The following is an 8,481-nucleotide window of genomic DNA, read 5'->3' as shown; positions in this document are numbered from 1 at the left end:
GGAGTGCTAGTACTCTTCCGCAGAGGGCGAATACTTTCCCCACAAGACTAATAGTACTGCCCTAAACCGATTGCTTCTACTCCTCCAAACCGAGTACTTCTACACCTCCAAGCAGAGTTCTTGTAATCCTTCAACATAGAGCGCTAGTACTCTTCCCAACAGTGTGAAAGCACGATGTAGAGTCATGGTCATGTTACAAGGTATATGCAGTACTTACATGTGGGGAATATTAGATTCCTTCATAAACAGCTCCTGTACTTATGCTTCTTGAATACGATGAAGTCTGTCGTCGCCGAGTTAGTCAAATGAAACATTTTCTCTGTTAAAAGGTCAAAATCTTTACTGATCAGTCACTATACAAACTGAATAATAATCTGAAAAACATACGGACAAACACATAAAATCAGATTACAATGATCCGCATGAACTTTACAGCAGATCTTGTAATAAAACATACGCATATTCTCTAAGCTTACATCAGTATTACAATGTAGAAATATTCTTTATTTTATTTGGCTCCACGTTCTCAAAAGTAAAGTATTCGATGGAAAGTTAAACATAGAACAAGCTTGTGCACACGCACAAAGTATTACCACGGTGATCGAAGAGAAATATGCGCCACATTACTGGCCAGCAAACGCATTTCTGGCACAAAACGCATGCAGGTATATGGCAGAAGTTACCAGTTGAGCTGCTGCGAATAAGGCTGGTAACGTAGATAAATTGTGCAAGGAGCTCTTTTTCTGTGCGATGTTCTAAGACAGCAGCTCGTTTGATAACGCCCTCTACAGCGTATGGATGTTCCTGACGGAGAGTACAGTGCATTCAGAAATGCGTTGTATATTCTCATCTGAGGCCGCAGTTCTAGCTAGCTTTGCTTATATTTCACATAAAGTTATTCAGGCATGGGCAAACCATTCAGGCATAGGCAAAGCTCCCGATTGCTTCTAAGTGTGTCTTGTGGTGCTTCTGCAGCAATATCCTGCCCGGTCTCAAACCGGTACAGAGGCGTATCATATTTCCTATTCAGTTGGCCTGCTTACGAAAGTTTTTTCCTGATGCTGTTGGGACTGATCTCTTACACTTTCTCAGAAATGAATAAAATTAAATTTACCATATTATCTACTGTGTAGTAAATGAAAATAAAACTACAAGGAGCATTGGCATTGAAAAGTTGTGTACCAAATTTCTTGTAATATATGGTAGCTTTTCATTCCCATTACAACAAGAATGGTATACTTCTACGGAGCAGCTTGCATAATAACATAATAAATTATTGTGACTAGTTGAAAATGTAATTTAACTAAAGTATAACATGGCTTCAGATGTGAACGAAAAACCAGATGTAATGAATATGATGCATCAAAGGAGACATAAGCATAAGAAAAGGCAGGTAAGTACACGAAAAAGACAAACAATGAAGCAAATCATAAATTATTAACCATACTAAATCATTAATAAATCATAAATTCAAGCTATGTAAAGTCCCGAAATTTAGTATGTGCAAAAATGCTTTCTTTATTTTGTGTTATAAAAATCATGTCTGCTGAAGCCATTAAACTAAGGGGCTTTTACATGATTAAGGATATGTTGCAACATCAGTGTTGCAACATTGCTGCCTTCAGGTAGCAAGTGTGGATTTATTGACCAGTTGCCTTCGCCCAAAAAGATCACGTTCTCGTCACGCCTGTGGCAAAAAGGACGTTCCACGTCTGCCGCCAAGGTCTGTGAGTGGTGGCGCTGGCTAACACTACCAGGGTCTTACTAGGACACCTAAATACCCAAGAAAGTGGATGGGGAAACGCTGCCGCGGTAGCTCTATTGGTAGAGCACCGCACGCGAAATGCGAAGGTTGTGGGTTAGGTTCCGACCTGCGGCAAATTGTTTTTTCATCCACATTAATTTTCATTAATTTATCGTTTCTTCATTTGAATTATTAAGCACAAGTAATTTCCCCTATGTTGTCCTTAGTGTCAGAGTTTGTTGGCTTCTTATGATATGACTAATAAAAATCGGGCCCGTCGGTTAACCCCTTTCTTCTCGTGAGTTTTCAGTAAATTAAATATAACGCCCCAAACTGACCTCTTTCAGCATGCAGCTGAATCCTGCGGCAAAGTTTCTAACTAACACTGGCGCTGCACGTAACTTCAGTGCTCGCAGATTACCCATGGACGATAGACCGTCAAGTGCTCGGCTTATATATAACGAAATCCAGCCGCCAGCAAAAAGACGCCTTCTGTTATGCGACTCCTTTTTTCAACTGCATTCCGTACACAGTAGACTGCCAAACTGAATAAATTCGAACGCACGCTAAGTACTCTCCGCATAGGCTCGCAATCATGGGATGGTGAACAAACCATTTTAAGCGACCTCTCGCCTCACGTCTTATTGAACATCTCATGGTTCTGGGACCTCTTGCAATTTTCAAAGTTCTCACGGATAGCGGCAAGTGGTAAAATTACATGCAGTTACATGCAATCATTACGTCGACTGGATTTTTCGATTGACATCGAGAGACGCAGCGCGCTTTGGTAGTCTGTTGTCAATCGTGTCGGCTAAACGTCGCGACGACTTCCTAGCGATTGCATGTTATGTACGGATAATGTGCGCGCAAGTTTGAATTCACTTACCGTGGAGGATTTGTTATATCCAACGAATGACGAACGACTATCCTGCTTTCGCGGCGACGCGAGATGGCTGGCATACAATCTCCCTTGGACGACCTTCGTTGTTGCTTGCTGGATGGAACTCCCATGTAACTTTACTCTAATGCTGTGCTCTTCCGTGATCTTGTGCACGCGCGAGTTGGGGCAACTCCGAATGAAAAAGCAGAGAGCTGGCTCCGCGTTCCTTTGAACTGTGGCTGCCTGTTCTCTTAAAATCTAAACGGTGCGTTCTTTGCTGAGCGAACGTGAGTGACACATCGCCATGTTCGGGGCCAGTTTCCTACTGTTGAAGCAGAAGCTTACGCCATGTTTTGTTCTCTATTTCCGCAACAGTAGAGCGGGCATTCTGCTCTCTCTCAGAAAGGCAGAGTGAAAAGCACATTTCACTCTCTCTTTGCTGACGGAGTGAACAATGCATTCCACTCCACTCGACATTTTGCGACAGTAAAAGAACACTTTGAAGAGTAAATCGGCCCCTTCCCTCCTTCGATACCCTCCCTTGTTTTTGTTGTGTGCTAGCTAACCGTGATGATGCCTAGAAGGGGCAAATGTTTCCGCATTTGGCTAATAATGATGCTGGAAGCCGCAGTACGGTCCCGTAGTAGTTTATGCAGTACCGTCTGTAATTCCAGTAGGCTAACAGTAGGATTCTTGGAGTAGGTAGCTCAGATGGCAAGAAGCTCCTTCAACTCAACGGCCGTGTCAGTACAGGTGTGAACAATGTCTTCCGGAAGAGATGGAAAAGTTTGTCTACCTTCATTAGGGTAGTTTCGCAAAGATGTGCGGGTATTACTTCCCACTAAGCTTGTTCGCCCGCGAATGTGATCTTTACGGGCACTTTATCAATATTGGGGGACGTGACACATAATTACGCCCAAACTATAGCCTCCCAACTTTCTAGTGAAGAGGAGCGCATCTGAGAATTACCTTATAGCGGTAACCGACTGATGAAGACAATATCGACACCCTGGTCATCGTGTCCCTGAAGGTTAACCATTGGCATAAGTGTACGGGCATTTTTCCAATCCGCCACCAGCGGAACGCTACCGCGGAGGGCAGTGATTGAACCCCCGAGAACATGATCAGAAGAAGCTCAGCTTCATAACCACTGAGTCCCTGTGGTGAGTACTGTGTTTTTGTCCTACTAGCAGACGCCTGTGAAAAGCTAATGTGCGCGTACGCTAAAATAAGGAGGTGCCCCGGAAGTGTTAGGGCTAACAGCAAAAGAGCGCAATACTTATTTCATTCCTTCAGCCTATATTTATTTAACAACTGAAGTCCTACACAAGGATGTCCAGTTTCTTCGTAGGTATATCACGCTTCTCTGCTTTAACACTTTGACTTCGCAAAATGTTTGTCCGATGAACAGTACAGCCTTCGCTGGCAAAAGCATCATCGGAAATGTCAAATTGAATATATTAGTAATATTTTTCATTGAGGATGTTTTTAAAAAATGGGAGACAGTTTTAAAGGAGTGCGGCCAATATTTTTCTTGGGGCGGGGGCAGGGGGCTCTGAAATGCCGTCAAATAAGTAGTTCGTGAGCTCAAGAGCGCGGCTAGTGCATGTGTAGCTGTGTACACGCTCGCACGTTACGACGACTCACGGTTTCCATTTCGAAGAGCACCTGGTTACACGTGACGTAAAATTCATGCTAGGAAACAGTGATGATCACGTGCCCGCGCAGGCTTGTGGCGCCCCCTGGTGCGTCGTATACCATATATTATGTGCTCATGTTCCTCTCCGAGTATGTTTAGAAATCTATACATTGGTCCCCTATGGTAATGCTTCGTTCCGGAGCAGTCAACAATTAAACATAATCCCAGAACTAGAGAGCTTTAGCGTGTCTGGAAACTTCTAACCATGGACGGAATATTAGGTAACCGGAGAGGTGTACAGAGGAAATATCGCTGGTTGCGAAAGCTGATGACGCAGTGTCGCAGAGAGCATGCAAAAAAAAAAAAAGAAATCCGCCTCCACTCTACCCGGCGAAGATGGATGTACAGCGAAGCTATTGCCGACGTTAGACAAGTACCACCAGCCCAGAAAAGGTTAGAAGGCGTTACACAAGCACCAGCACCGCAAGTGACGTACGTTACGCGCGCACGCACGTGTGCGGAAGTGCAGCATAATCCTCAATATTCTAGGCCCTCGACCAAGCGTAAGTGCCTACCTGAACTAAATGAATGTATAAATTGCCTCACAAAAATGGGTAAACTGCAAGTTACACACATGCTGCAGACATGGCAGATTCGGACTGTAATAACAATGTACGAGAAAACGTCAATTTATTACGCGGTAAATGAAAGACAAAGCCCTGTTCCAGCTGCCGTTTGAGGTCTGCCTCTGTTGCCGCGGCCGCGTGGTGGCGGTTTAGTTTTTGGACAGCTTGGTGGGGAACCCACCACGCCGTTCCGAAGGGAACGCTCATAGCATCCATTCATCCATCAATTCATCCATCTATCCGCCCGTCCGTCCGTCCGTCGAGTAATCGTCTTCATGTTGATTACGGTGGCAGCACGCGCATTGCGGCAGATACAATGGGCAGAGCTTCATCAAGGACGGATACATAGCGTGCGAACGTTGGTCGCGCACGCACGTACGTGACGAAGGTGTCTGTCTACAATTACGATCTTACGCTGTCAAGTATTCAGGTTGAGGCAATCTGCAGACGTGATAGCGTAGGATTGTAATGCGAATATACGACAAAGCATAATTCTGTAACGCGACAATTACAACACAAACTCCTTTTCCAGCGGCCGTCTGAGGCCTGACCGAAATTTTCCGATCAACTAGAAGCTAGCAGCTTCGCTGTTTAAGGGCGAATTCAGCAAATATCCCTAAGGCTTCCTCAGCCGAGGATGATTCGACAAAACGGTGCAACAGGGTGCCCAGACGCGCGTCGGCGCGATTTGACAAATTTGCCATAATACTGCAATTTATGTACTCCGCCTAACTACTAGCGTAGGGCGTTAGCAGCAACAGAATCGGTAATGAGCTATACCTTTATGATACGTGTTCATTCGTCAATAACAATGACGCGATGAGCAATAATTCGAATGCTTTGTAGTAAGGAATATTGTCACAGGAGACTGCCACCAGCTTTGCCAGCAGGTAGCCCCTAAATGTTACGAAGTTGGCGCGCAAGCTTCGTGCGTAGTGAGCTCAATGCACCCAATTAAAATAGAGTTGGAACGTCTTCAGAAAGGCGAGGCAAGCCAGTGGAGTCACAATTCAAAAAAAGGTAGTGACTTAGTATTGTTTATTAATAGAACCTGCGCTGAAGATGCTGGTATTTCCAATTATGTCGCTAGCCTAGGCTTTAAAAATAAATGAGCTCACAGCTGCATTTGATAATAATACTTCATAGCTTGCACCTAAAGCATGCTGCAAAAAATCTGCCAGGTATTTCGACATGAAATTTTGTGACACTGCTCTTTTGAGTGAACATACGGTACTGGAGGAATTAAACTCCACAGAGGGAGCACGTTACCGCAGGTACATGCAGCGCCACCCGCGGAAGCACGAGGAAGCAAAGTGTTCCACTGTGGCATTCCGCTATGGCGAGAGTGTTTTTAGGGCAGAATTACTGCTGATGGTTGCTGGCGAACTGGTGGGTGGTTCATCATAGATACGGTCAAGACTGTCTTGTCTGATCTTTTATCCCGTGTCTCTCTGTAAATGTATGTACCGTAAATAATATAAATCGGTGAGTGGAAAATGCATAAGTTCTATGATCAGCGGGTAAGCGAAAATGTTGAAGGGAGCGTAAAATGCGTAATATTTCTTTTGTACGAACTCCAATTGCCAATTTAGAGCAGTTCGGCTTTGTTTAAACTTTCATCAAGTCAGGAGCTCCTAAATATTCCTTGCGGCATTTACCATATTCTTGGCAAAACATGTTTGCTTGCGTGTGTGCCTTTTTCTGTTGCATTCTTTCAGATGTTTAATGGGATGCTAAAAAATATGCGAAATAGTTGACAGTTTGAAACACGAGGAACATAACAGCTTTCCTTTATATTCCGTTTTTGTGCTTTAGATTGCCACGCGGATAAAGCCATTACTCCACATATTGTGTTATTCAAATATAACTACGGCGTTTCTAGACGCGTGTTGAGCTGTCAGGAAATATTCAAGTCTAAGAATTTAGCCCCGCAGACACAAACAAGTTTGTATTTCGTAGCGGCGTTCTGAAGACCCTCACAGCGAACGTTGCAGGGTAGGTAATTTACGAGACGAACTTTAAGAGTGCCACAACAAATTTCGGACCGATAACCGACCGGCATCTAAACTCATGAGGTTTGGTCTGACGCCAATGAGTCTAAAGAAGTGCATGGGACTGTGGCCGACCATAACTCTATGAAAATGTGCGCTGATTCGCCCTTTCGAGGTCCCTCATATTCCTCGAAAATAGTAAAAGGAATGAGTGGGAGCTTATAATGGCGAAAACCACGTTCCTCATACGCAGAAGTGTATATATTTGTATTTTATAGTGTGGAATAAGACACGCATGAAAAGGAGAGGTGAGGCGCCACCATGCAAGTAGTCATAGAAAAGCCGCGCGTGCCACCAGTGCTAGAAGTTTTTTATTGTACCGATTCGCATTACATGGCAGGAAAATGCCCTGCCGGCCCCGAAAAACATGGCCGGACTTCTAAAAGCATTAGAAATTTTCGCAAACAGTAACCTACAAATCATGCAAAGCCTGTAGCAATGAAGATAAGACACAAGTTGTGGAGCCGCCGTCGCAGAACACTGCCCATGATGAAGGACCCACTAAACAAAAAAAGTACGGCAGGATGTTACACTCCTTTAACACGTGAAGGTGAAAGCCTACTGCACACATTGTACTGCGTCGTCTCGCATCGTCGTGTCGCTGCTTTCGCAGTTCGGTTTCTTAGAATAGTTTTCGACGCTCAATTTCGGCTTCGCCCGCTCGTATAGCGGGGTCGGACTCGCACCAACGACGTTTGTTTGGCACTTTAAGTTGCATCCGGTCTGCAGGGCATCGAGACGTATACTGCTCGGTGTGTTGTATGTTCAATAAATGTATAAATGGTTAACTTCACTTTGCTGAGCGCTTGTATCCTCTGTCTTACGGTAGTATGAGCTAATGCATTTTTTGGTTGCTTACGGAGGTATGAGCCATTGTTTACGGGGGCATGAGGCGCTGAGAAGGTGACATGACATCTTACAGTGAAGCTGTTTATGGCTAGGGTTCGGTGCATTTTTATTCTGCATGAAAAAACACAATGGGCCGATCCCGAAGAGCGCGAAATAACGAGCCCACACGTGACGTAGGTGAAGTAGGCTTCAAGCACTCTGCCAGCGTGCAAAATTTAGTTTAATATCGCGGCTCGACATGCAACCATATGAAATATTAATCTGATAAGAACAGGTACTACACTTTGACCCGCGTCCGCCATGTCTAAGGTCGCACCGTCGTTTCTTTGTCGGTGTTCCAAGGGCTCGCGTTTCTACTTTCCTTTGCTTCCGCTCTGTCGTGGTGGCAGTGGCGGTTCGGTTGAAACGTCACGCTTAGCTACTTTCCTCCGCCTCTGCGGGGCGGCGGTCCCGTCGTCCACGCGAATGTATAGAAAAATGACGGTAATTGAGATCGTATATTTGTTAAAAATTGTGTGTTACGTCTGTGTCGTGTGCTAAGCAGCTTCGTTGGTCATCCGCCGTCACTAAGGGGAATGACTCATGCTTTCTTTTTTTGTACCTCTCGACTAGACTCCGCGTTTCTGTACGTAGTATGCTTGATTCCAGTGAATGTTTCCACTGTACGCTTCAATTTTCCGCGTGTTTGTAGC

General features: G+C 44.7%; 1 pseudogene; it reads right to left on the bottom strand.

Moving 5' to 3' along the window:
* Positions 1 to 7,912: 7,912 nt before the first annotated feature.
* Positions 7,913 to 8,091, bottom strand: LOC142589114 (U2 spliceosomal RNA; annotated as a pseudogene).
* Positions 8,092 to 8,481: the final 390 nt, after the last annotated feature.

The sequence above is a fragment of the Dermacentor variabilis genome, chromosome 7 (assembly GCF_050947875.1).
Source record: "Dermacentor variabilis isolate Ectoservices chromosome 7, ASM5094787v1, whole genome shotgun sequence".
In the NCBI taxonomy this organism is placed as follows: Eukaryota; Metazoa; Arthropoda; class Arachnida; order Ixodida; family Ixodidae; genus Dermacentor; species Dermacentor variabilis.
Note: the sequence above shows the minus strand (reverse complement) of the source record. Positions and strands in the feature narration are given on the sequence as shown.